The 26825-nt window shown below is 42.8% G+C and overlaps 1 protein-coding gene across 5 annotated transcripts in view; it reads left to right on the top strand.

Annotated features, from left to right (window-relative positions):
- Positions 1 to 4526: 4526 nt before the first annotated feature.
- LOC139577113 (protein TANC2-like) overlaps positions 4527 to 26825 on the top strand; it is a 137721-nt gene continuing 115422 nt past the window's right edge. For 3 of the 5 annotated variants that reach the window (XM_071403984.1, XM_071403976.1, XM_071403967.1), the window contains exon 1: positions 4528 to 4916. The gene's annotated coding sequence lies outside the window, so the exon portion shown is untranslated. Of the gene's footprint in view, positions 4917 to 26825 lie in introns of all 5 variants that reach the window. The other 2 variants (XR_011675213.1, XM_071403945.1) reach the window with 1 other exon arrangement.

Genomic DNA, 26825 nt, shown 5'->3' with positions numbered 1-26825 from the left:
CCCTTAAACCAACATAGAAACAGACAACATAGAATGCCCACCCAAACTCACGTCCTGACCAACTAACACATACAACAAACTAACAGAAATAGGTCAGGAACGTGACAGCAGTGCTAAACAGGCAACTACACAGAAACATAAATAATATCCATAACCCACAGGTGGAAAAAATGCTACTTAAGTATGATCCCCAATTAGAGACAACGATAACCAGCTGCCTCTAATTGGGAATCATACAAATCACCAACATAGAAAATCAAACATAGAACCCTGCATAGAAAATATAAACTAGAACAACCCCCCAGTCACGCCCTGACCTACTCTACCATAGAAAATAAAAGCTTACTATGGTCAGGACGTCACAATTACGCATGGCTGTAATGTGGTCACTCTCCATCTCCACCCCTGAAGTGGAAATGCGGTAACCTAGGAAGGAGACGGACTGTTGGGAAAACAGGCATTTCTCAGCTTTGACGTACAGGTCATGCTCCAACAGTCGACCAAGCACCCTGCGCACCAGGGTCACATGCTCGGCGCGTGTAGCGGAGTATATCAGAATGTCGTCGATATACACCACTACACCCTGCCCGTGCAGGTCCCGGAAAATCTTGTCTACAAAGGCCTGGAAGACTGATGGAGCATTCATCAACCCGTACGGCATGATGAGGTACTCATAGTGCCCTGAGGTGGTACTAAATCCGTCTTCCACTCGTCCCCTCCCGGATACGCACCAGGTTGTAAGCGCTCCTGAGATTACATTTTGTAAAGAAGTGCGCCCCGTGCATTGACTCAATCGCACTGGCTATGAGAGGTAGGGGGTAACTGTACCTCACCGTGATCTGGTTGATGCCTCGATAGTCAATACACGGGCGCAGACCTCCATCCTTCTTCTTCACAAAAAAGAAACTCGAGGAGGCAGGTAAAGTGGAGGGCCGAATGTACCCCTGCTCCAGGGATTCGGAGACATATGTTTCCATAGCCGCCATCTCTTCTTCTGACAGGGGATACACTTGACTCCTGGGAAGTGCTGCGTCAACCAGGAGATTTATCGCACAATCCTCCCCGTGGTGGTAATTGAGTCGAGAGCCAAATCGGCATATTCAGAGGGGAAGCGCACGGTGGAGACCTGGTCTGGACTTTCCACCGTAGTCGCATCGACGGAAACCCCTAAACACCTCCCCGAGCACTCTCGTGACCACCCCGTGAGGGCACTCTGTTTCCTCGGAATAGTCGGGTCATGACATGCCAACCAGGGTATACCCAGCACCACGGGAAACGCGGGAGAATCAATAAGGAAAAAACAGATTTTCTACTTGTGATCCTCCCGCGTCACCAGGCCCAGTGGAGCGGTGGCCTCCCTAAATAGCCCCGACCCCAATGGTCGACTATCTAGGACGTGAACTGGGAAGGGCATATCCACTGGAACAATAGGGATCCCTAAACTATGGGCAAATGATCTGTCAATAAAGTTCCCAGCTGCGCCTGAATGTACGAGCGCCTTATGCTGGGAATGCGGGGAAAACTCAGGAAAATTAATATACACAAACATGTGTTTGAGGGCTCTAGGTGAGCCTGGTGCCGACTCACCTGGGGTGACAAAGGAACCTCTCCAGCACCGACCGGCAGTGTGCCCTCTGCGGCCACAGATGGTGCATGGACCGGGCCCTCCTCCGATCGCCCTACGTGCAGCACATCCCAGCTCCATGGCCGTAGGAGCTGTGGTGCTGGAATCGACAGACCCCAATCTGGACATCCGCGGGTAGCCAGCAGGTTATCCAACCGGATGGACAGGTCCACCAGCTGGTCAAAGGTGAGAGTGGTGTCCCTGCAGGCCAATTGCCGACGGACATCCTCGCTCAAACTACAACGGTAGTGATCGATCAGGGTCATTCCATCCCGCGCTGGCGGCCAGGGTCCGAAAGTCCAGAGAGAACTCCTGTGCGCTCCTCGTCCCCTGCCTAAGTTGGACGAGCCGTTCACTTGCCGCTCTACCCTCAGGCGGGTGGTCAAAAACTGCCCGGAAGCGATGGGTGAAATCTTCTAATTGGTCCAACACCGCTTCTCCTTCCTCCCATACGACATTGGCCCACTCCAGGGCTTCCCTGAGAGACAGGAGACGAGGACGGACACACTCTCTCAGCCCGAAGGAGCCGGGTGGACGGTTGCTAGGTAGAGCTCCAGCTGGAGTAGGAACCCCTGACATCCCGCAGCTGTCCCATCATACTCCTTCGAAAGATTGAGCTAAATCCCACTGGGACCGGGTGAGGAGGGGTGAGTAGTGGTGTCCTTGGTGATGATGGTGGAGGCACTGGAGGAACTCCTCTTCTCTCCCAGTGGTCCAGATTCTGCAGGACGCGATCCATGGCGATGCCGAGATGTTGTAACATGGCCGCATGCTGCTGGACGCGCTCCTCGACCCCTAATTCGGGGTTGTCTGCTCCTGCTGACTCCATATGGTTTGGTGTGTGATTCTGTCAGAAGGTGACTGTAGCTGGTGCATGAAGTCAGGCGCAGGAGAGCAAAATGAGTGAGCAACGTACTTTACTCAAACAATGAAGGCACAAGGTAAACAAATACACTTGACCAAAAACCAACGGTAAATATTACGCACGGGTGAACACAGCACCCGTCGAAAAACCAACCATAATGAACCGAACTGAACATAGAAATAATCATGCACAACAAACATGGGGGACACAGAGGGTTAAATACATGAACATGTAATTGGATAATGAAAACCAGGTGTGTAGAAAATAAAGACAAAACCAATGGAAAATGAAAGATGGATCAGCGATGGCTCGAAGACCGGTGACGTCGCAAAACCAATGGAAAATGAAAGATGGATCAGCGATGGCTAAAAGACCGGTGATGTCGACCGCCGAACGCCACAAGGAGAGGGACCGACCTCGGCGGAAGTCGTGACACCCTCATTATCTTATCACATTCATTCTGGTAATATACAATAGGTAAGAGGTAGTTGAATCAAAAGAAAAAGGAAATAGTTAGGAAATAGTTAGCTTAATGTTCCAACTTGTGACTGGCAAAGTAAGCATTTCACGGTAAGATCTACACCTGTTGTATTCGGCGCATGTGACAAATACAGTTTGATTTGATGGGTGAGAGGATGTTAATTTGTTAGATTGTACATTGTAGTGTTCCATCTCTATAGTATGTGGGTATTGCGATATGTGAGTATTATAGTATTTCCCACACAAAGATTCACAGAGATTACACACATGTAAAGCAGGAGTAAGCAAGGTATGTGGATCTCAGACAGATATCATCATCTTCGCTATGAGAAAACTTTCCTAGACAAAACAAAACTCTGAGATTGCAGCAGTGTGTGTGTGTGTGTCAGACGAAGCCAGCATGACTCATTCCGAGATTGGAGACACTGGCTACGTAACCCACAAGACCTCCCTCCACTTGTGTAAATAACCTCTATTGCAATTACATAGCAGGTTCTATGTACCTACAATGTTGTTACTACAGAGTTATTCCGTAAATAATGTACATTTGATTGACATGACCTTGCATTTTACAGTATGCTACTTTGACAATGCTGCATTCATAACCAAGTGGGAAGGTGGAAATGACCAGTTATGAAGTTGTAATTACTAGTTGGATGCGTGCACATGCTTTGAACTCATTGAGATACGCCGATTGACTAATGGCCAACAAGCTACGTCAAGCATAAACTAAAAGCACAACTATCATGCTTGTAAACAAATTATAGTGTTCAAAAACCATATTAATAGATTGGTTTTAATAAATAATATTTTGTTGTTGCATTTAACTGCCAAAAATGCTGTTATCGAGGTATCCTAATTTTCTTAGTAGGTGACGTGAGGTCAGCATGTGGGAAAAGTTGTAGCTCAGGGATGATAGAGTTGGAGGGGCGTTCAAGTGGACACTGTCAAAAGCACAGCATAAGGGAGGCTAGGGCGACACCGTGTGCTAGCTAACAAGCTAACTTGATAGTTAGCGACACCATGTGCTAGCTTGCTAGTTAGCTAGCACACGGTGTTGCCCTCGCCTCCCGCCTGCTGTGTACCGGAGTCCTCCTTAGGACTAGCTGGCTAAACTAGCACACAGTGTCCTTCACTCCCGCCTCACGAACACCTGCCCTCGTTTCGTCAACAGAACTGCGAAGAAAACAGTGCCCGACAGGGGGGGGGGGGGGGGGGGGCGAAGGACGCTGTCTACCACTGGTGTACGGCTAGCTAGCTACCATTGTCGCCCCCGCCCCTTCTTCTGTGGGGTTTATCGGCAGCTGATATCCAAAGTTATTGTGCATTAACGCCACCTACTGCCTTCCACCTGTCCTAACTTAAAAATGGACCAATAAAAGTATAGGGAGGAGTTCCTGCAGATTCAGGAATGCCCACGTGCAGGAACGCCCCCACATTGTGGGCTGCAATTGCACCCTTCTCGAAAATATCACCTTCCCACTTGTTTTTGAACGCAGGATCTGAGCACCCGCCCCCTCATGAATAATTCAGCAGCCCCTCGAGCCTCATGCGACATTATGATAGCGTTTTCAACAACACACACAAACATCTTCGTAGCAATGTTTGGTCCTTCTCATGCAGTCGCATAATGAATAGTATATCGTTCTTCTTCACTGGGTGGTTATTATTGGAGGCAAATTGAGCGCAATTCCGGGATTTTATCCTCCCTCAAAATCTGGAGTAGGAGGTGCCTCAGTGAGAGAAGGACGGAACGATCGAACACGTCGAATCTTTACGCACCCTCGCGAAGGCTGTGTTGTGGTCCAGCTGCTTACTGGAAATCTTGCTGAAACGTTAGCTAGCCATTGCACTGACGTTTATCTACGATACTGACACGGGTTTAATGGTCAGTGGGACGTTCTTGCCTCGGCTTATTTGACAGTGGAGGAGGTGAAAAAAATCAAGGTACGTGACAGCGAATGACAATGCTACATTTGAAACACGAAATTCGAATGAGTTGGCTGAATAACGTTAGTCCTAGCCAAATAATGTGATGTTCTTTAGCGTTCGGTGTCTTCTGTGCTGCACTGTCTTAGCTAGCTAGCGCTTGCTATATATCCGCATCGCAGAGTCCCAATCATCTATTGTATTGCAGGTAGCTAGCAAACTAACATAGTTAGCATTCGCTATTTGACATCCATGTAATTTTCGAACATGTTTTTTACTGTAGTTATATTTAGCTGCACAACCTAAAGCCACACAGTGAACAATGTGGCCATTCAGTTAAACAAAGAAACCCCTTTTGTGTATTTTTTATTGACGAATATCCCTTCGCCATACGCCTCAAACTGGCTTGCTGAACATCTTTGAATTTAGAATGACAGCTACCTCCCTGGCTAACGTTAGTTAAATAGAGAAGATGTGTATTAAGAGTCATTATACCCTTGGTGAATTATACCATGGCATTTGCTGAATGGCTCTGTAAACCAAATGTATAAATGCTTAATCTTAGTGCAGTCAATGTCCTAGCGCCAGTTTACTTTAAAATGCATGGGGGTTGTGAATGCATTACTGCCATTATGGGTTATGTGTTAATTACATTTCCAGTGGTGACAGAACTGGGTCTGGTTTCCCAAAAGCATCTTAAAGAGAAATGTAATCTCTAGCACCACACCAACATCAATATATGTCAAATGGCGTGTTTCTAGGTTTTGTTGATGTTGTGGTGGTGCTGGAGATTATGAAGTTGAACAATTTAGAAATGGCACTTTAAGGTTAAATTCGTCGTTAGAACCTTCGTAGGAGCATACTTAAATCTCTGAGCTATTTCCCTATTTCCCGTTGCACTTGAAAACGATTAATCTAACACACCGCATGTGTGTTTGCGCCATCGCGCCCATGTTGATTTTGCCCCTCCACACCAGATGCGATCAGGACAAGTTGAAATATCAAAACAAACTTTGAACCAACTATTAATTTGGGGACAGGTCGAAAAGCATTAAACATGTACGGCAATTTAGCTAGCTTGCTGTTGCTAGCTAATTTGACCTGGAATATAAACATTGAGTTTAACCTAAATAAAAAAAAAAAAAAATGTAATAAATATTTTACCTTTATTTAACTAGTCAGTTAAGAAAATATTCTTATTTTCAATGACGGCCTAGGAACACTGGGTTAACTGCCTCGTTCAGGGGCAGAACGACAGATTTTTACCTTGTCAGCTCGGGGATTCGATCTTGCAACCCTTAGGTTACAAGCCACTAGGCTACCTGCCGCCCCAGTAGCACACAAGGTCCTCTACTCCGACAATTAATCCACAGATAAACGGGTAAACCGAGTTTGTTTCTAGTAATCTCTCCTCCTTCAGGCTTCTTCTTCTTTGGATTTTATATGGCTGTTGGCAACCAACTTTAAGGTGCATTACCACTACCAACTTTGCACTACCAACTGCACTGGAGTGTGGACCTTAGTTCATCTTTCAATCACCCACGTGGGTATATGCTCCTAAAAATATATATATACTTAAGATGAAAACCGAGTTGACTGCATTAAAATATAAATACAGTAGGCTATAAGCTTATTTCAATCATATGTGACCCGTTTCAAGAAGCTAGGCGTATGTCTCATGTCACTACTTCATGGGAGGGGCATTTGAACTTATTTTTTTCTAAATAAATAAAAATTATATTAATTTTTTGGGCAGAAATGCCTTCTGGAATATGTGAACTTTCATTTGCCTTAATAACAAACTTGTATGCCGTCTGTAATCAAACATTGCATACAAAATAGCATGATAAAACACTTAGAATACATAACATATGGCAATCATATAAAACGAAGACTTAAACACATACAGTACATTCGGAAAGTATTCAGACCCCTTGACTGTTTCCACATTTTGTTACAGTACAGCCTTATTCTAAAATTGATTAAATAAATAAAAATCCTCAATCTACAGACAATACCCCATAATGACAAAGCAAAAACAGGTTTTTAGTAGTTTTAGAAAATGTATTAAACTTAAACAGATACCTTATTTACATAAGTATTCAGACCCTTTGCTATGACACATGAAATAGAGCTCAGGTACAACCTGTTTCAATTGATCATCCTTGAGCTGTTTCTACAACTTTATTGGAGTCCATGTGGTAAATTCAATTGATTGGACATGGAAATTCCCATTCCTGTCTATATAAGGTCCCACAGTTGACAGTGCATAACAAAAACCAAATCACGAGGTCGAAGGAATTGTCTGTAGAGCTCCGAGACAGGATTGTGTCGAGGCACATATCTGGGGGAGGTTTCCCAAAAATGTCTGCAGCATTGAAGGTCCCCAGGAACACAGTGGCCTCCATCATTCTTAAATGGAAGAAGTTTGGAACCCCCAAGACTCTTCTTAGAGCTGGCTACCCAGCCAAACTGAGCAATTGGGGGAGAAGGGCCTTGGTCAGGGAGGTGCCGAAGAACCCGATGGTCACTCTGACAGAGCTCTATGGTTCCTCTGTGGGGATGGGAGAACCTTCCAGAAGGACAACCATCTCTGCAGCACTCCACCAATCAGGCCTTTATGGTAGAGTGGCCAGACGGAAGCCACTCTATAATAAAATGCACATGACAGCCCGCTTGGAGTTTGTCAAAAGGCACCTAAAGGACTCTCAGACCATGAGAAACAAGATTATTTTGTCTGATGAAACAAAGATTGAACTCTTTGGCCTTAATGTCAAGCGTCACGTCTGGAGGAAACCTGGCACCATCCCTACAGTGAAGCATGGTGGTGGCAGCATCATACTGTGGGATTTTTCTTCAGCGGCAGTTACTGGGAAAGTTGTCAGGATCGAGGGAAAGATGAACGGCACAAAGTACAGAGAGATCCTTGATGAAAACCTGCTCCAGTGCGCTCAGGACCTCAGACTGGGGTGAAGGTTTACCTTCCAACAGGACAATGACCCTAAGCACACAGACAATGGAGGAGTGGCTTCGGGACCAGTCTCAATGTCCTTGAGTGGCCCAGCCAGAGCCCGGACTTGAACCCGATCGAACATCTCTGGAGAGACCTGAAAATAGCTGTGCAATCCCCATCCAACCTGACAGAGCTTGACAGGATCTGCAGAGAAGAATGGGAGAAACTCCCCAAATACAGGTGTGCCAAGCTTGTAGCAATCATACCCAAGAAGACTCTAGGCTGTAATCACTGCCAAAGGTGCTTCAACAAAGTACTGAGTAAAGGGTCTGAATATTTATGAATGAATGGAGAAAAATATATTTTTGTGTCAAATTGGCAACCCATCCCTTATGGGATTAATTGACGCATAAACAAACATTATAATAATTCACTATGGTAATTAAATGATAATTCTTCTTCCGGTGTTCTCTGCATTGCATATCGCATATTTTTTTTAAAATCAATACATAATTGTAAGGTTATCCAAACAATAATTGCATCCCTAGAGCAGTACAATAATATACACATACATACATACCATATACAGACATACAGAAATCATATTTACATTTCTATTTAATTTTTTTGCAAAAAACCCCCCTGCTTTGTCATTATTGGGTATTGTGTGTAGCTTGAGGGGGGGTGGACTATTTGAATCGATTTTAGAATAAGGCTGTATTGGATCGAATGGGGGAAAAAGTCATTGGGTCTGAATACTTTCCGAATGCACTGTTATAGGCTACAGAACATTTCTTCTCTTGATGGGAAAACTGTATTGATGACTTTGAATAGCCATAAATCATTTAAAGAGCTACAGCGAGCTGTTGAGCCTATATTCTGGAATAATTTTCAGCACAGAGCAACTATTGTAACGACACATCGTTAACACTCGTAAGCCTAAATTCCATCGCTATTGGGAAACTGGGCCTGATCTGCCCTGGAAAGCCTATGTAAATTACGATCGCCAGAACGGACATTTTTTGGGGGGGGACTGCCATTTGTGCTCTAAAATTAGAACTGGGTCTGGTTTCCCAAAAGCATCTTAAAGAGAAATGTAAAAAAAAAAATCTACTTCATAGTCATCATCTCCAGCACCACTCCAACATCAATATATGTCAAATGGCACGTTTCTATGTTTTGTTGATGTTGGGATTGTGCTGGAGATTATGAATATGAAGTCGAACAATTTATAAATGTCCCTTTAAGGCTAAGTTCATCGTTAGAACCTTCGTAGGAGCATAGTTAAATCTCTAAGCTGTTTCCCAAAACCATCATTATCAACGTTGCACTAGAAAATGCGTAATCTAACACCCTGACCAGACCGCACGTGTGTCTGCGCCATCTCACGCATGTTGATTTTGCCCCCCCCATACCAGAAATGATCAGGACAAGCAAGTTGAAATATCAAAACAAACTCTGAACCAATTATATTAATTTGGGGACAGGTCGAAAAGCATTAAACATTTATGGCAATTTAGAAAGCCTATGTAAATTACGATCGCCAGATCGGTCTTTTTAAAAAATATATAGGACTGCTGTTTTGGGCTCTAAAATTAGTTTGATCCCCACAGTGAATTATTTTATATTTCGTTACAAATCGAGATATTCAATGAAATATTGATCTATTCTGACTACTACATTTGTCGTCACACAGGACCACGTGCTGACACAGAACTATTACGGACTGGCAGGCTACGGGGAGGCTCACGCCCCCATGCACGCTCTTTGCATGTGCACCCAGCAGCGTTGGGTTGACTCTCTCAAGCAGGATGAAATCGACTACATCGACCATGATCCTTTGCTAGTTACTACCGCTTTCACCATAATCCTTAGCGTTTTTTGTTGTTGTTGCCATTCAGTTCAATTCAGCAGTATGGCGCACTTCAAATTCAAATACTTCTGGCTTCATGCGTCATCGGGAGTTTTGCATAGCAATACGCGGATGATGTCAGCTCTATCACTATCTACTGGTTTTAATGTCTATGCTTGCAGGTGACAGTGGTTCAAATGATTGACAGGTGGAATGCACGCTCAACAGTGAATTCACCTGCGCACATGCTTGATGGCTTGACCTAGCAGCTGAGAATGCTTCAGTAGGCTACTGTACAATCATTATTTGACATTCAGTGATCAATTATTCACTCAAACGACTCTTTGCGACCTCCTTTATTCCCAAAACTTTTCCTCAATCACTCGTCACAACTTTTCCTCAATCACTCCTCAATCTTTCTTGAAGTGACCGTTATGGATAGGCTACCTACAGTGGAGTAGTCCATGGACACTGACACAGGGACCCAATATTTGGGTTTGTTTACTTATTCTGCTAATCCAGTTTCCTAACAGCAGTCTCCAACAGCATGCTCAAATTGCCTCATGGTGACGCCATAAAATGAGGTAGCCTAAAATCAATAAGATAAAGTGAGTTTGTGTTTTGGGTGAACCATCCCTCTAAACAGCTAAAGCCCCCTTTCTCCTACTTATAAACATTGTTGGGCCATGAATCAAATACTGTCAGACAGCCTACTGGCTAGGCTATCTTAACTAAAACACAACCCAGATTAAATAATCACAGTTGGCCAGTGCCTCCAGGGTGAGATTTTTTATGACTGACGCGTAGCAATTTCTTTAACTTTCATTCACGTGCCGGAGGGCGGCTGTGGAAAAGTGATTAGGGAAATGGATGTGCAGTTTGGGGTCTAGGGTTGGGGGCTTTAACAAGGTACTTCACAGAAATAGGGCCAGCTGTCGCAGCAGACAGCAGCAATGATGAAATTGTCCCAGATTGGGGTGTCTGTTGAGGAAATGACAAAATCATAATTCAGTTCAGCCAATTGATTTACCGGCTGGAGTGGCTGCTTGGATCTTTATGATGAATGAGTATGGAAGGGCCTTAGCAAAACAATAGTGAACTGGGACCCCACTAGACCAAGTTTTATGACATTGACTTACTTTTATTAATTCTACCTTTTAACATGCAATAAGTGAAAATATTTTGTACAGGCTGCTGAGGGAAGCCATCTGATGTACAATAAATAGCAGTCCTGAGCAGTGTAATTTCTCAAAGTTGCTAGTCTTGATGCCATAGGCCTACTTGTATACTTTCTTTCTTCTTATATATTTGATCATGTTTTCTCACCAATTTTGTGGTATCCAATTGGTAGTTACAGTCTTGTCTCATCGCTGCAACTCCCATACGGGAGAGGTGAAGGTCGAGAGCCGTCCTTCCTCCGAAACACAACCCAAGCTTCTTGACACAATGCCCACTTAACCCGGAAGCCAGCCCCACCAATGTGTCGAAAGAAACGCCGTGCACCTGGCAACCGTGTCAGCGTGCACTGCGCCCAGCCCGCCACAGGAGTTGCTAGTGCACGATGGGACAAGGACATCCCTGCCGGCCAAAACCTCCCCTAACCCGGATGATGCTGGGCCAATTGTGCGCTGCCCCATGAGTGTCCAGAGCCTGGACTCGAACCAGGATCTCTAGTGGCACAGCCTTAGACCACTGCACCACTCGGGAGGCCCTCCTACTTGTATACTTACAGGTTTACAAGGTTACCTTAGTTATGTTGAATACACAGATTTTTTTTTTCTCCCTAAGCTTATTGCTCTAATAAGCTCTTCTGACTGAGGTTAAATGGGTTTTCCTTAAATGTCTGAAGAGAATGCAGTCTCAGGAAGCACCTCTCCTGTGAAGAGTGCACTACCACTAACACCTGGCTGCTACCAAGATATACCGCTATGATGGGAAAGTAAAGTCAACACAACTGAGACTGTTGTGCCAAGCAATTTAATGCATCCTTTTAAAAATGTCTGAAACCATTTTCCAGTAGAATGTTATGAAACAATGTAAGATTGATTTAGATGTTTTTTTTATACCTCAGTTGCAGCCCAATCATATAGCCTAGTAGAGTATTTGATTGATAAATGGATTCTTTGCACAACATTATAAAGGGGGGCATTGTTATGGATTTGTCACGGCTGCTATTCTTCGTTTAGGGGAACCTTGATTATTAAACAGTCACACAGTCTGTCTGCAGTCAGATATGTAAATTTAAGTCTGTGCTGCGTGCCTGGTGAGCTACTGTGACTCTCGCATGTAGTAAGTCCCCATAACTGCCACACCTCCAATGCTTAGAGGAAAACTTGAGCTGCTGCCATGCCTTTACTGCAGGGTCATTAAAGGCCATGCCATGAAGTGAAGCTGCATTCACTAACACCATCTCAATTCATCCCTTTGTCCCAAGCCTCCCACCTCAGGTTTATCTTACTGGCTGCCTGTTTGTTAGACTCACGCACACCTTTCTCCCTTTGCTTTGATTGGGATGAGATTATCAATGGTCACAGCTGTTTCACCTTTTGGTGTTTGCTGCAGCGATAAGATGGTTGAGAATCTGACATGCAAGTAGATTTTCCTCTTGAGTCACATTTGGAGATGGCATATTGCTGTGCTCAGCGCAGTATGACGGACTGTATGTTCGAGCAGCATGTTTGGCTTGTCCTACTATTCCGAAATGGGCTTTCAATACATTTAGCTGAATACTGTGAAAGGACAGTCTTTCTCAGAAGTTTTCCCATTTATGTCATTTATTACATAATGTTATTACGGAATTGGGTGCCTATGCATCCAAACTATGGAAAGACAATTGACATCTCTCCTTAAAAATGTTTGTGTGGAATCACAATAAAAGGATTGTAACCGACTGTAACCATCAACATAACCTAAAGAGGTCCTTCAAGTTCAAAAAGCAGGAAGTTGTTGTAAGTGACCGTTTTTTGTAGTTGAATCCAGGCCAACTTGTGAGAGAGCCTGACCCCCTGACTCTCAATTACCCACAACCTCCTACAGGTGGGCTCTCTGCTGTCGCCTGGCTCTTATCTCCATGCCCAATTTGACTTCCTACAGGACACAATTCAGCTGGCCCCATAGACAGAGTGGGAGGAGGGAGGTTTTTGGCGTCAGGCACTTTTTTTCTCTCTCGTCTAGGGCTATGCAGCATGCAGTCCTGTGGGCTAGATTTAATTGTCAGTGCCACTCAACTAGCGCTAATAATATCGAGGAGGCTAAAAGTTCCTGTTGAGACCACACATCAGGGTCAGTAATGCTTTGTTTGCTTTGGCTCTGTGGTTTTGTGTGTGTGTGCGCGCGCACATGTCTTCCGTTTGTTGTTTCTTCTATGTGGGCCAACGTCAATCTGGTTCCAAGATACCAGCAGACAAGACTTTTGGTTACAATGCTGTATTATTTCCTGATATCGAATCCTGAGTCACCATCCTGAGTGAGAGAGAGAGAATGTTTGGATTATTTGGGGTTACTAAAGCACAGACCAATACCCCTCCCTTATAATAATATGATAAGAACTGGCCCTAGTCAACCAAACTCGGTTTCTTGTTTCAATTGCCAAAGATTTTTGTGTTGCCACACAGTTAAGGTGGCATTTCACAGTAGTAGAGATGACCAGGGACGTTCTCTTTATAAGTGCGTGAATTGTACCATTTTCTGTCCTGCTATGCATTCAAAATGTAAAGAGTACTTTTGGGTGTCAGGGAAAATGTATGGAGTAAAGAGTACATTATTTTCTTTAGGAATGTAGTGAAGTAAAAGTTGTCAAAAGTATAAATGGTAATGTACAGGTACCCCCAAAAACTACTTAACTTCACTAGGGTAGGGGGCAGCATTCGGAATTTTGGATGAAAAGCGTGCCCAAATTAAACTGCCTGCTACTCAGGCCCAGAAGATAGGATATGCATATAATTAGTAGATTTGGATAGAAAACAATCTAAAGTTTCCAAAACTGGTAAAATAATGTCTGTGAGTATAACATAACTGATATGGCAGGCAAAAACCAGAGGAAAATTCAACCAGGAAGTACTATTATTTTGAAAGGCTGTTTTTCCATTGAAAGCCTATCCACCATACAAAGACTTAGGACCCAGTTCACGGTCTCTATGGCTTCCTCTACACGCGGCCAGTCTTTAGGCATTGTTTCAGGCTTTTACTCTGAAAAATGAGGGAGATACAGCACTTTCAATCAGTGGCCAGTGGAAATTTCCATTCATCAGCCATGTGCCTGATCGGGAACGTGCCTTTCTTGTTTGTCCTTTCCTATTGATGAAGCTTTTCTCCGGTTGAAATATTATTGATTATTTATGACAAAAACAACCGGAGGGTTGATTTTAAACATCGTTTGGCATGTTTCTACTAACCTTTTATTGTACTTAAAAAAAATTTTTGTCTGGACTTATTAGTGCACGCGCCTTAAGCATTCGGATTACTGGACAAAACGCGTGAACAAAAAGGAAAAGTCATAAAGAGGGACATTATCGAACAAAACAAACATTTATTGTCTAACATGGAGACCTGGGAGTGCCACCAGATGAAGATCATCAAAGGTAAGTGATTAATTTTAATGCTATTTCTGACTTTTGACACTCTCCTTGGCTGGAAAATGGCTGTATGGGTTTCTGTGGCTAGGTGCAGACCTAACATAATTGCAAAGTGTGCTTTCGCCGCTAAGCCTTTTTGAAATCTGACACAGCGGTTGCATTAAGGAGAAGTTTATCTTTATTCGTATTTTTAACACTTGTATCGTTTATCAATGTTTATGATGAGTATTTCTGTATTTTGATGTGGCTCTCTGCACTTTCACCGGATGTTTGTTTGAGACGATGCATTTCTGACCATAACGCGCCAGTGTAAACTGACATTTTTGGATATAAATATGAACTTTATCGAACAAAACATACATGTATTATGTAACATGAAGTCCTATGAGTGCCATCTGATGAAGATCATCAAAGGTTAGTGATGAATTTGATCTCTATTTCTGCTTTTTGTGACTTCTCTTTGGCTGGAAAAATGGCTGTATGGTTTTCTGTGATTAGGTGCTGACCTAACATAATCGCAGTGTGCTTTCGCAGTAAAGCCTTTTTGAAATCAGACACTGTGGTTGGACTTACAAGAAGTTTATTTTTAAAATGGTGTATAATACTTGTATCTTTGAGGAATTTTAATTATGGGATTTCTGTTGTTTTGAATTTGGTGCCCTGCAATTTCACTGGCTGTTGTCGAGGTGGGACGCTAGTGTCCCACTTGTACCAGAGAGGTTAAGTAGTACTTTAAAGTTTATTTTTTTTACTTAAGTACTTTACACCACTGAACTCTGCTAATTGATAGTCACATTGTATGCACAAATTTTACTTGGGGGTCATGTTGTGGACTTCAAGAGAATGCTGAGTTACCTTGCATGTTGACATATAAGTGGTTCCATTGTATCCTCTCCTTCCTCAGTAAGCAATTTCAAAACAACTTGATTTGAAGAAGTGTTGACTTGCACCATAAGAGCTCAGCTGAATGATGGGGGGGAAATAATTCAGCTAGCGTCAGACAACCAAGTCTCTGGTGCAGTGCAATTTTGTTTTTAGAAAGAGTTAAAGAAATACATCCCTCTATTTATTTTTCTGTCGCACAGCAGTTTAATTTAAATGGACCACTGAACAATACTGTCTACACTACAGCAAGCAATGTGTCACCTGCTATGCAGAGGAGAAAAACAGCTGTGAATGCAGCCGTTTTCACTGGACCACAGCGTTTGCCTAATGGAATAGATTTGTAAATTCTCATATGTTATCGGTGAGGGATGACTGCAGTCACTCCAGGAAGCGGCACTTGTCACCGCTCATCATCAGGAGGCCAGTGTGATTCAACCATGTCAAGGTGACACGGCTGCCGGCTCCATCATGGAATTAGCCTAATTTACATCAGCTCAAACATTCATATCTTTCAGTTTCACAAATTATCCGTTTGCTTATATTCTACTTTTTGAGACCAATTTAATTCAAGTCTCCTCATTAACAAAGCCATAATTGTTCTCCTTTTTGTCTTTTTTCCATGTTAAAATTAAGCCGACTCAAGCTCAGGATTAGAACAAAAATAAACGGTAGTGTCATCTGGCGTATGTTGCACCTAGCACTGCAGGTAGACTGAAACTGAAGAGGAGTATCTTACAGATCCTTTCTGGCAACCTCACCCCCAGGTTTAAACAAAAATCCAGAAAATCACATTGTATGATTTTTAAGTAATTAATTTGCATTTCATTGCATGACATAAGTATTTGATCACCTGTTCTCATCGGTCTTTCTAAGTTGTTACATTGGACAGTAACCTCTTTTACCAGACATATTGCTGTCACCTCTAAACACCTTTGCCCGAGGGGGTACAGATTGTGGTTTGCATGGTGGTTGGCATTGACATAGTCTATCTGGTCAAGCGACATATTTTAATATGTTGGATATTATTTATAAAATTACTGGAGTGCATAGAATTTGCTTCTAGATGTATATTGGCCTAGCCTACATTTGAACTGAAGCACTTCAGTGCCTTCCTTTCTCCCTGCACTTGAAAATACAGCCTCTCCATGGCTCGGAATTACTTCCATTTGAAAAGCTGATTTCTAGATAATCTGTTATTGATTTCAGAACATCATGCACCAGGTAAGGCTGTGTGTGTGCGCACATTTTATGTGTGTGCTTTTGTATGGTTGTTTTTTTAAAGAGCCTAGTCAGACACTCCGCTTCCTGGTAGAACCAATCAAGACTGACCATTAAAGAGCAATCTTGTGCATTCCTGTGGAAGGCTATCTGTGGTGCATCTGGAGGCTACACTAATCTGTGATGATTGGTCGTACTCAGTATGAGAACACAATCCGTTTTGATTGTTCTAGAGAAACATCTAATCCAATAGGCTATTTCTCTTTTGGGTGTAAGTTTCAATCTCTAATATCTCAATTTGTAAATATGTTCTCCAAATGGGTAATTATGAGCTCATGTATTGATTCTTTCATCTGCACCTCTCTAATTCTCTCTGATGGATAGGCCTAAACAGCAAGCATCTAGCCCATGTTTGTTGGTGTTTGCGGTCTTCGAAATCTGAGCTTTTCGACCTTCACCCGACTTTACATCCCCTTCAACTTCTGAAGTAACAAAAAAAAAAAAAAAAACTTCAAGATGGCCATGATTTATTTTCCCCTCCAGTTTTATAGAGTAGACCCTGAATATCTGTTTTCAAATCAAATTTTATTGGTCGCGTACACATTTTCCAGATATTATTGCAGGTGCAGTGAAATGCTTATGTTTCTAGCTCCAACAGTGAAGTAATATCTAACAATAGACACTGTCTCAAAACACTGTCTCCCTTTATTGATGTCACCTGTTAAATCCAGATGAAGGGGGGGAGACAGGTTAAAGAATGATTTTTAAACCTTGAGACAATTGAGACATGGATTGTGTATGTGTGCCATTCAGAGGGTGAATGGACAAGACAAAATATTTAAGTGCTTTTGAAAGGGATTCGGTAGTAGGTGCCAGGGCAAAAGGGGGTGCAACTCAATAATAGGAAGGTGTTCCTGTTTTGTACACTCAGTGTATATGTAGATAATGGTGTGTATGGACAGTATATGAGTAGAAAAGGTGTGTACGGCAGTAGTTATATAGGATGAGCGTTTTACCACTAGACATCTGTTTCCTTTTGCAGATAATCAGAAACTGACATGATCCCCAAACAGACAGCTGTTATAGTTTTCGGTAGCACCGTCCGGGTATCTGCTTTAGTGGTCCCCTGCAGGATTGAGTTGTAAAGAGCAGGGCTGGACGATACATCTCTATATTACGGCATACGCTGCACTATGCTAGACACAGTGCACACATGGGATTCTTGTCTGTTCCATGAAGGAAAACCATATCATAGTGCTGAAGACTGGATAGAGATAAAATGTCTTCAAATCAGGTTCAGTGAGTGGATGCGCCACCGAGCCATGCTGTTTTAAGGTTTAATGCCTCACATGGGCATGGAACCTAATTGCTTTATACGGCGGCCTTGCGAAAGCGACCACCACTTTTAGCCCATTACCCTGCATAGAATGGTTGATTTTTGCCTCCTATCTTTCCTCCCACATCTACATAATGTGTCCATTTGTGCGTGGTGCTAGGAGATGGCCATTGTCCATATACACTGGCAACCCGCAGTGACCACTGCTCCCCATTCCCTCCCCTCATTACAGAGGTAATAGCATCAGCCTCTGTCCCCTGAGCACACAGCCTTCCATACGTTTCTCATCAGCTCATTCCCACCAAGCCTTCCATAAGCCTCCAGTGATCATTGACTTTGAACTACCTCCAACGAGCCCATGTGATCAGCACGGGCCTGTTTATTATGCAGGTTTATAGGGGGGGTGAGCTCCACCACATCCCCATTCTGTTGCTTCCGCTGGAGACAGGGAAGGAAAAAAGGAGACAATCTACTGAAATTCAGAGTAGAGGGAGGATCTGGGCTCTTTCAGAAGCCTTTGTTTTTATTGCTGCATTTCTCTCTTCATACCATCTATACCTAACACTAGATTACAGAGGAGTGCTGGTTTTAATCTAGGCTATATAACTGCTATAGCTAACGTATGTAGCGTCTCCACCGTTTGTCTATATGAACGGAGGAAAGCCAGCCAGTTCTGTATCTCCTACTGGTGGAGTGGAGCAGTGACCTCCCACTGGGGCTGGTGGATTTCTGCACTCTGCTGTATAATTAATGAGATTGTAGCAGAGAAAGGGCAGGGACAGGGAGGGGGCCAACATACAATACCCAGACAGAGATACAGAACAGAGAGGGACAGAGAGAAGACTGGCAAATATGTACTGAAAAGAATGGGAGAGGGTAAAAAGAAAACACTCCCAAAAACATGGTGGAGGAGATGGAGAGCTTAGTGCTGTAATGGAGGATCATGGGCTGAGTTACAATTGGCCTACACTACATAGCTCTTTAAACAGTGGAGACTTCTCCTCCATAGACTGCAGGCAGGTCTGACCACAGCCAGCCCCATAGGCAGAACACTATCTTAAAGTATTCACCAGGTGTTTATACAAGAAGACACCATTCTGTGTGTGTCACCTGTTTCTGTTTTAGGGTGTGGCCCTCCTACAATAGGAGAATAGACAGATGTAGACTATGCCCTCTGTTTACACGACCTGTTCCTAAAACCGGCTTCTGGTGCACTTCTTCTACTGTTTACGTAACAGCTGCTGCTTTATCAGTCATTTATCTAATTTATTCCCATAAATAGCCCATAACCTACTTGGAAAGAAACATACAGATTTTCAAAGAAACATCATAGTATGTACCATACTACCATTGTATGAATATTAACAGTACTACAGTAAAGACTGTGGAGATTGGCCAACAGGCTGTGGAACTACAGTATAGACCAGGGGTAGGCTACTAGATTGAACCACGGGACAATTTTTGTCGGTGCGGCTGTTCAGGGGTCCAGGACATGATTATAATATTTGTACACTGCAAATTCACCACAACTAAGTCCAAAAAGAGTTTGTATTTGAAATAAAAGTAATTTCATACCTTGATTATGTTGCTATATACAGCTGTAGTCAGAAGTTAGAAATACACCTTAGCCAAATACATTTTCAACTCAGTTTATCACAATTCCTGACATTTAATCCTGGTAAAAAGTCCCTGTCTTAGGTCAGTTAGGATCACCACTTTATTTTAAGAATGTGAAATGTCAGAATAATAGTACAGAGAATGATTCATTTCAGCTTTTATTTATTTTATTACATTCCCAGTGGGTCAGAAGTTGACATACTCAATTTAGTATTTGGTAGCATTGCCTTTAAATTGTTTAACTTGGGTCAAACGTTTTGGGGAGTCTTCCACAAGCTTCCCACAATAAGTTGGGTGAATTTTGGCCCATTCCTCCTGACAGAGCTGGTGTAACTGAGTCAGGTTTGTATGCCTCCTTGCTCGCACACACCTTTTCAGTTCCAGCCACAAATGTTCTATGGGATTGAGGTCAGGGCTTTGTGATGACCACTCCAATACCTTGACTTTGTTGTTTCTCAATCAACTGGCCCGCGGCCGGTCTGCCCAATCAGCTCTGAATCACCAGGTTTTGTAACTCTGGGCTACAGAGTGCCCTGGTGCATTTCCCTCTCTTCTGGATCAATATGGCCACTACTGTTGTTATGAAAGGTACCACCAATGAATATCCTGCTGGTGTTTATCAGATCCTGGTCTTGGAGGCCTGAGGCTGAGTTTAAGATGTAGGTCAGCAGCATCAGAACTACAGTTTGAAGGGATATTTTCCCAAAACCATTATGTAAATGAGGTATGGTCAATTCAGCTGAAACAGGCTGCATGTTATTGTTTTGGATGAAGCGAGAACAATACTCCTTTTGAGGCATCCGAAACTAGGTTGCACCAATAATTCTACTATTTGTGTTCATTTGCATCACTGTCAATGACATACTTTTATTTTGAAGGCAATCCTCAAATTCCACTATTGTGCCTAATCCTTATTGTGGCTAGCTTCACAACACACAACCTGATTTGTCATAACCTGATTTTAAACAACTCTGGTTTAAAACCACCTCCAAACAGAGAGATGGGGATGAAATTAAGATTAGAGAGGAGAGGTAGACAGAGAGGACACCGCCAGTCACGGGCTGATCCTTCTGCCTGGACTGGAATCAGTAGGGTAATAGCCAGAAGGGACCTGGAAGGCACCAGCATGGAGCCTCTGCAGCCTGTACTGGAATTGATCTCCCAATATTTATTTAATCTCTGCTTTATGGTGCTGGCTGTGTCAAACCTTGGTGAATTTGCTGATTCTGCAGCGTGCGCACTTCATCAACACTGTAGTCAAACAGCTGACCAATCTCTGATACGAAGATGTCTTTGCCAGCCCGCATTGGACCTCTTTGATATGACAATACATTAACTTTGAGAGTATGCATTTATCATAACTATAACATAGAAACGGAGGGCTCTACCGCAAGCTGTCACTAGGAGTCTTTGATGGCTTTCTGTTGTAGGCACAACATATTTTTTGATATAGTGCAAACACCCTTAGGCTTATGTGCGTTATGGGGGTACATTTGTTTTGGCTTTTTCGTAGCTGTGTGTAATGTGTTTTACTGGTACGACAAGAAAAATACAGACATGCAGTGTCTGAAGCCAGCACTACAAACAACACCCTGTTGGCCCTCAGACACATTGCTCCGATAGAAGCAGAGCAGAGACATGGCGAGCAGCATATCTTTGTGTGTGTGTGTGCGAGAGTGCACTTTAACAAGATGGTAAAACTGGAGTTTCTTACCAAGGCTTACAAGCAGCATTAGCCCCAGGGCAGATAACATCTGTAGTGGCTCAAGTCACCACTCAAAGGCTGCCTTATATTCTCTCTCAAAACAGTGGCTCCTAAGAAGCTCTGGCTAGGGTGCTGGTCAGGGGAATCGACAGGCTAACATGAGGCCAGGGCTTTTTCGTTTGGTTTTTACTCGCTTTAGGCTACATCCCTCATTTTCTTGGCTGTTCTCTGAGCACGAGTGAGGGATTGTTCAGCGTTGTACCCAAGGGATTTTAAAGCTTGGTTTGACTAGGAGTCAAAAAATGAAATTATACAGGAGGACAAATGATCTGTTATGAAGGCAGATGGATGGAGCTTTCCAACCAGGCAGACACAGAGGGCCCTGATGATATTCTCTGGTCATACATAATAGCTAGGCCTATTTCCATTGATATGTAAAAAAACTGTTTTGTCCTGTTTTGGAACATAGACTAGTATTAGATTAGTATTACTGTTGCTTTGTTCCCTCAGCCATTAGCATTGGGCACAGGCTAAGAAGGCGCTTAGAGGCGCGATCCTATCATCCCTACTCTCCTCTTGTATGCAGAGATTAGCACACTGACACACATTGGTGGCTTGCCTCGTTTCAGCTATAAGCTCAATCAATGAGGGCTGTTTACCTTGACACACACTCTCCTACGTATTTATTTGGACAGTGAAGCTAAAACCTTTTAATTTGGCTCTGTACTCCAGCATTTTGGATTTGAGATCAAATGTTTTGAGGCTACAGTACAGAATGTCACCTTTTTATGTGAGGGTATTTTCATGTATATCTGTTTTAGAAATATCATAACCCCCCCCAATTTTTTTTTTTTTAACCTCCCCTGTTATTGTTAATGGTGAGGTTAGCATGTCTTGGGGGTATAATTTTGCGTTTCTAACTTTTGCACTCATCATTAGCCAGGATTCATTCATTTATTTATTTAACCTTTTATTTAACTAGGCACGTCAGTTAAGAACAAATTCTTATTTACAATGACGGCCTACCCCGGCCAAACCCTAACGACGCTGGGAAAATTGTGTGCCGCCCTATGGGACTCCCAATCACGGCCGGTTGTGATACAGCCTGGAATCTAACCAGGGTCTGTATTGAGATGCAGTGCCTTATACTGCTGCGCCACTCTGCATTCATGATTATAGCATCCACATTAAGTGTTAAAAAACATTCTATTCACAAAAAAGTGACTCCAAAATGAGCTAACTTCAAATGGATCTAACAAGTTTGTAGAGTTACAAGCTTGAAGTAGTCATTGCGTGTTAGGAATATGGAAGCAAATACTAAACTTTCGACTACTTTAATACACGTGAATTTTTCCAAATACTTATGACAACTTCAGAAGGTCAAGTGCTTTCATTTGTAAATGGTAAAACAGATATGTATGAAAATACCCTAAAATAAAAGGGGACATTATGTACCCTCATATGAAACATTTGCTCTCAAATCCAAAATGTATGTTTTTGCTTCGCTGTCCAAATAAGTACGGAGTGTATGAACAGACACGAGATGCACTCAAATATAGAAAATGGGTTGCTGGAGACTGATATTGCAGCTTTCACTCTTGCTGATGCGCAAGTGTGTGCTCTCATAGGCCATTTATTTATAGACATATTAGCATAAGATATTTCAGACTTCATGGCTCTTCTCAGAATGGTTTAAACATTAGAATCAAGGCATAGGCAGATAATGCAATTTATGTGTGCCATTTTGGAGGCATAAATATAAATTGGATTAGGCCTACATTTTCCTCTTAGAAAAAATGCAGTTAAACATCATCCTGGACAGAATATTAGAGATAAATGTATCTTCATCTTTATCGGTGTCTCTAGACGTGACACCGGCTCCCCTCTTTAAAGCCTTTTCCTCAGGGGCTACAGAAATGTAATTTTCTTCTGAATATATATTTTTTTCTCTCTATTCCAATCTCTCTCTCCCTCTTCCGGATGGTGGATTTTGTCCTTGCTAGGGCACAGGACTCTCTGCTGTTTCAGCACACGGTGCTGGCTAAAAATACCCCTCCGCCCCTCTGGTCCAGCATCCAATCCTCAGCGTGGGACTAGGAAGAGAGATAGAGGTAGAGAGAAGCGATAGAAGAGGGTGCGGTGGAGGGAGGGGGAGTAGGCTGCGTTTCGCCCTGGGTTGCACCGGAGTACAGAGACACTGAAGCACCTCCAACGCAGGAGCTCCACAGCCTACTCTGCTAAAGCTCTCCTCTCCGTCATCCAGAAGCTCAGGTCATTATAGATGTGGGAGTGGAGAAGGGATTGGCCACTTCCATGAACAAGTCAGTATACACTGTGGATGTGATACAGGCTGCTACTTCAGTGCAGCCATGCAATCAAAAGGATGTTTCACAAATGATTTAAAGCTAACTTGTGTCATTCATGTTATTCTTGCCACACTAATATACTCTTATCTGCTTTTCCACGTCCTAAAACAAACCTCAGACCATTGCAAGAAAATAGGTAGATGCACTGCAACTGAGCTCTCCCTGTTCTTTGATCTTGATGGCTCACTCAGCAGCAGCTATTAGAGCAAAGATCTGCCAGGTGATCTTCTTTGATTGAGATCTTCCTGGTTGGTACAGTAGGCTACCCCAAAAGGCTTCTCCCTCTAAGGTCAGGGTCATTAAGTCAGGAGAGAGAGTCTTACACCTTGGTTACACCGGGTGTGTGTGTGTATTTTTTTTCTATCCCCACTAGTTGTGATCATGGTACACAGGTTCAAATACCAGAACCAACTACACAATTTTTTATTTAACCTTTATTTAACTAGGCAAGTCAGTTAAGAACAAATTCTTATTTACAATGACGACCTACCCCGGCCAAACCTGGATGACGCTGGGCCAATTGTGCACCGCCCTATGGGACTCCCAATCACGGCCGGATGTTATACAGCCTGGATTCGAACCAGGGACTGTAGTGATGCCTCTTGCACTGAGATGCGGTGCCTTAGACCGCTGCGTCCATGTTATGTGTTAACTGTTTAACTGTACTAGAATGCTTAAAATGCCGCAAAAATATATCGGTTATCAGTATCATCCAAAAATGTATTCAATACATCACTAGTCTGAGAGTCTTTAGGTGCCTTTTGGTAAACTCCAAGCGGGCTGTCATGTGCCTTTTACTGAGGAGTGGCTTCCGTTTGGCCACTCTACCATAAAGGCCTGATTGGTGGAGTGCTGAGGAGATGGTTGTCTGGAAGGTTCTCCCATCTCTACAGAGGAATTCTGGAGCTCTGTCAAAGTAACCATCGGGTTCTTGGTCACCTCCCTGACCAAGGCCCTTCACCGATTGCTCAGTTTGGCTGGGCAGCCAGCTCTAGGAAGAGTCTTGGTGGTTCCAAACTTCTTCCATTATAAGAATGATAGAGGCCACTGTGTTCTTGGGGATCTTCAATGCTGCAGAAATGTGTTGGTACCCTTCCCCAGATCTGTGCCTCGACACAATCCTGTGTCAGAGCTCTACAGGTAATTCCTTTGACCTCATGGTTTGGTTTTTGCTCTGACATGCACTGTCAACTGTGGGACCTCTTTATAGACAGGTGTGTGCCTTTCCAAATCTTGTCCAATCAATTTAATTTACCACAGGTGGACTCCAAGCAAGTTGTAGAAACATCTCAATGATGATCAATAGAAACATGATGTACCTGATCTCAATTTCGTGTCTCATAACAAAGGGTCTGAATAGTTATGTAAATAAGGTGTTTCTGTGTTTTTAATTTCTGTTAAAAAAAAGTCTAAAAACCTGTTTTCGCTTTGTCATTATGGGGTATTGTGTGTAGGTTGAAGTAAAACAAAAAAAATTCATTTTAGAATAGGGCTGTAACGTAAGACATTTTGGAAAAAGTGAAGGGGTCTGAAAAACCTTCTGAATATACTGTATATTAATTTATGGACATTTAGCTAGATAGCTGTTGCTAGCAGTTTGTTCTGGGAGATGAACATTGGGTTATTATTTTACCTGATCATGCATATGGTCCCTTTTTTATCTGGTTATTTTTTTTTACACACAGAGAGCGTATATAGAGAGAGAGGGGGCCTCAGGGCCGATGTCCGCTAATGGATGGGCTAATGAGTTCTTAATTGACTTTTAGAGGAATGGCTCCTACTTTCCCACTCCAATCTAGTGCCATCTCCAGGAGAGCACTGGTGAGGCCCGCTCAGCAGATGTCCCCCTGAGGTTACTGTGGGTTTCATTAGGAAGATGCACCTAGGGAAGACATGCCAACCATATCCCCATGCTTTAGGGGCAAAGGAAATGGATAAGACACTGTTTCCAGGAGATGAATTAGGCCTAGTAAAATCTCTTAGCAACATTGGAGCTCAGCTCCAGCTCAATCTCATTTTTAACCATCATTGAAGCTCACTATGTGTCTGTCTACCACAGAGTTAACAAAGGTCAATGTTTCTGAAGATGTCATCCATTTCCCTTTCCCTCCATTATCCTCACCTTTACAGTGAGAAAAATGACAGTGAGTGTTTCATGGTTTTAATTGTTATTTTACCTAAAAGAGTAGATTCTATTTATCTTGTCTATTAAAAAAAGTTAAATGCTTGAGCAATCAAAGGGAAAATGAAAAAGCTATGAATATCTTTCCACCATTATTTTTGGTTTGTTTGTACGCGCTAGCATGAACAATGCCTTCTGGGGATGGTGGCAAACAAATTGTCATGCAAATTAAAGAAACAAATTCATGCACCTCCTTATCTCGTTCAGTGGGTTAGGCCTCACATTAGGGGTGTGAACGTTAAAACGATTAAACGAAATCAGGATCGCCCCACAAAATTACAATCACAGTGCAGTTATCACACAACTTTATTTTCCTTGTTATAGCCTAACTAGATGATAGGCTATAAAGGGCTGGGGAAAGTTGTGTAATTTAAATAAAACCAGAGAGGAAGAGGAACTTTAGGCTACTTTGGTGAATTTGGGAGGCATGCAAGACAGATTACCAAGACGGATGCGCACCACGTTTCTTCAGCCTTTTTTTTTTTTTGTCTTCTTTTTTTTGCTGCTAGATAGTCAGAACCATGCACTAGGCCTGTCTGCCTGGTGGCCGACCTGCCTATACTGTACCTCTCTCTCTCGTCCCTTACTAGCTCGCTATGAAAGATGCAAGTGTTTTGATTGTTCTCGGAAGTACAGCAACTAGTCTCTTCCTTTCCAAAAATATGGAATTTAAGAGTCGATTCCTAGTGGATTCTAATCTTGACACTCCGAAATGGGAGTCGACACTGGTAGTCGACATGCAAGGAGTCAACTCTCCACCATTTGTTGTTAACCTCTCTGGGATATGTGGGACGGTAGTGTCCCACCTGGCCAACATCCAGTGAAAATGCAGAGCGCCAAATTCAAATAAATTACTATAAAAGTTAAACTTTCATGAAATCACACATTCAATATACCAAATTAAAGCTACACTTGTTGTGAATCCAGCCAACGTGTCAGATTTCAAAAATGCTTTACAGCGAAAGCAAACAATGCTATTATCTGAGGATAGCACCACAGCTAACAATCACAGACCATCATATTTCAAAACTCCCGGCGCGACACAAAATGCAGAAATATAGATATAATTCATGCCTTTCCTTTGACGAGCTTCTTCTGTTAGCACTCCAATATGTCCCATAAACATCACAAATGGTCATTTTGTTCGATTAATTCCGTCGATATACAGTGGGGAGAACAAGTATTTGATACAATGCCGATTTTGCAGGTTTTCCTACTTACAAAGCATGTAGAGGTCTG

Source organism: Salvelinus alpinus, chromosome 1, assembly GCF_045679555.1.
Source record: "Salvelinus alpinus chromosome 1, SLU_Salpinus.1, whole genome shotgun sequence".
Taxonomy (NCBI): domain Eukaryota; kingdom Metazoa; phylum Chordata; class Actinopteri; order Salmoniformes; family Salmonidae; genus Salvelinus; species Salvelinus alpinus.
Note: the sequence above shows the minus strand (reverse complement) of the source record. Positions and strands in the feature narration are given on the sequence as shown.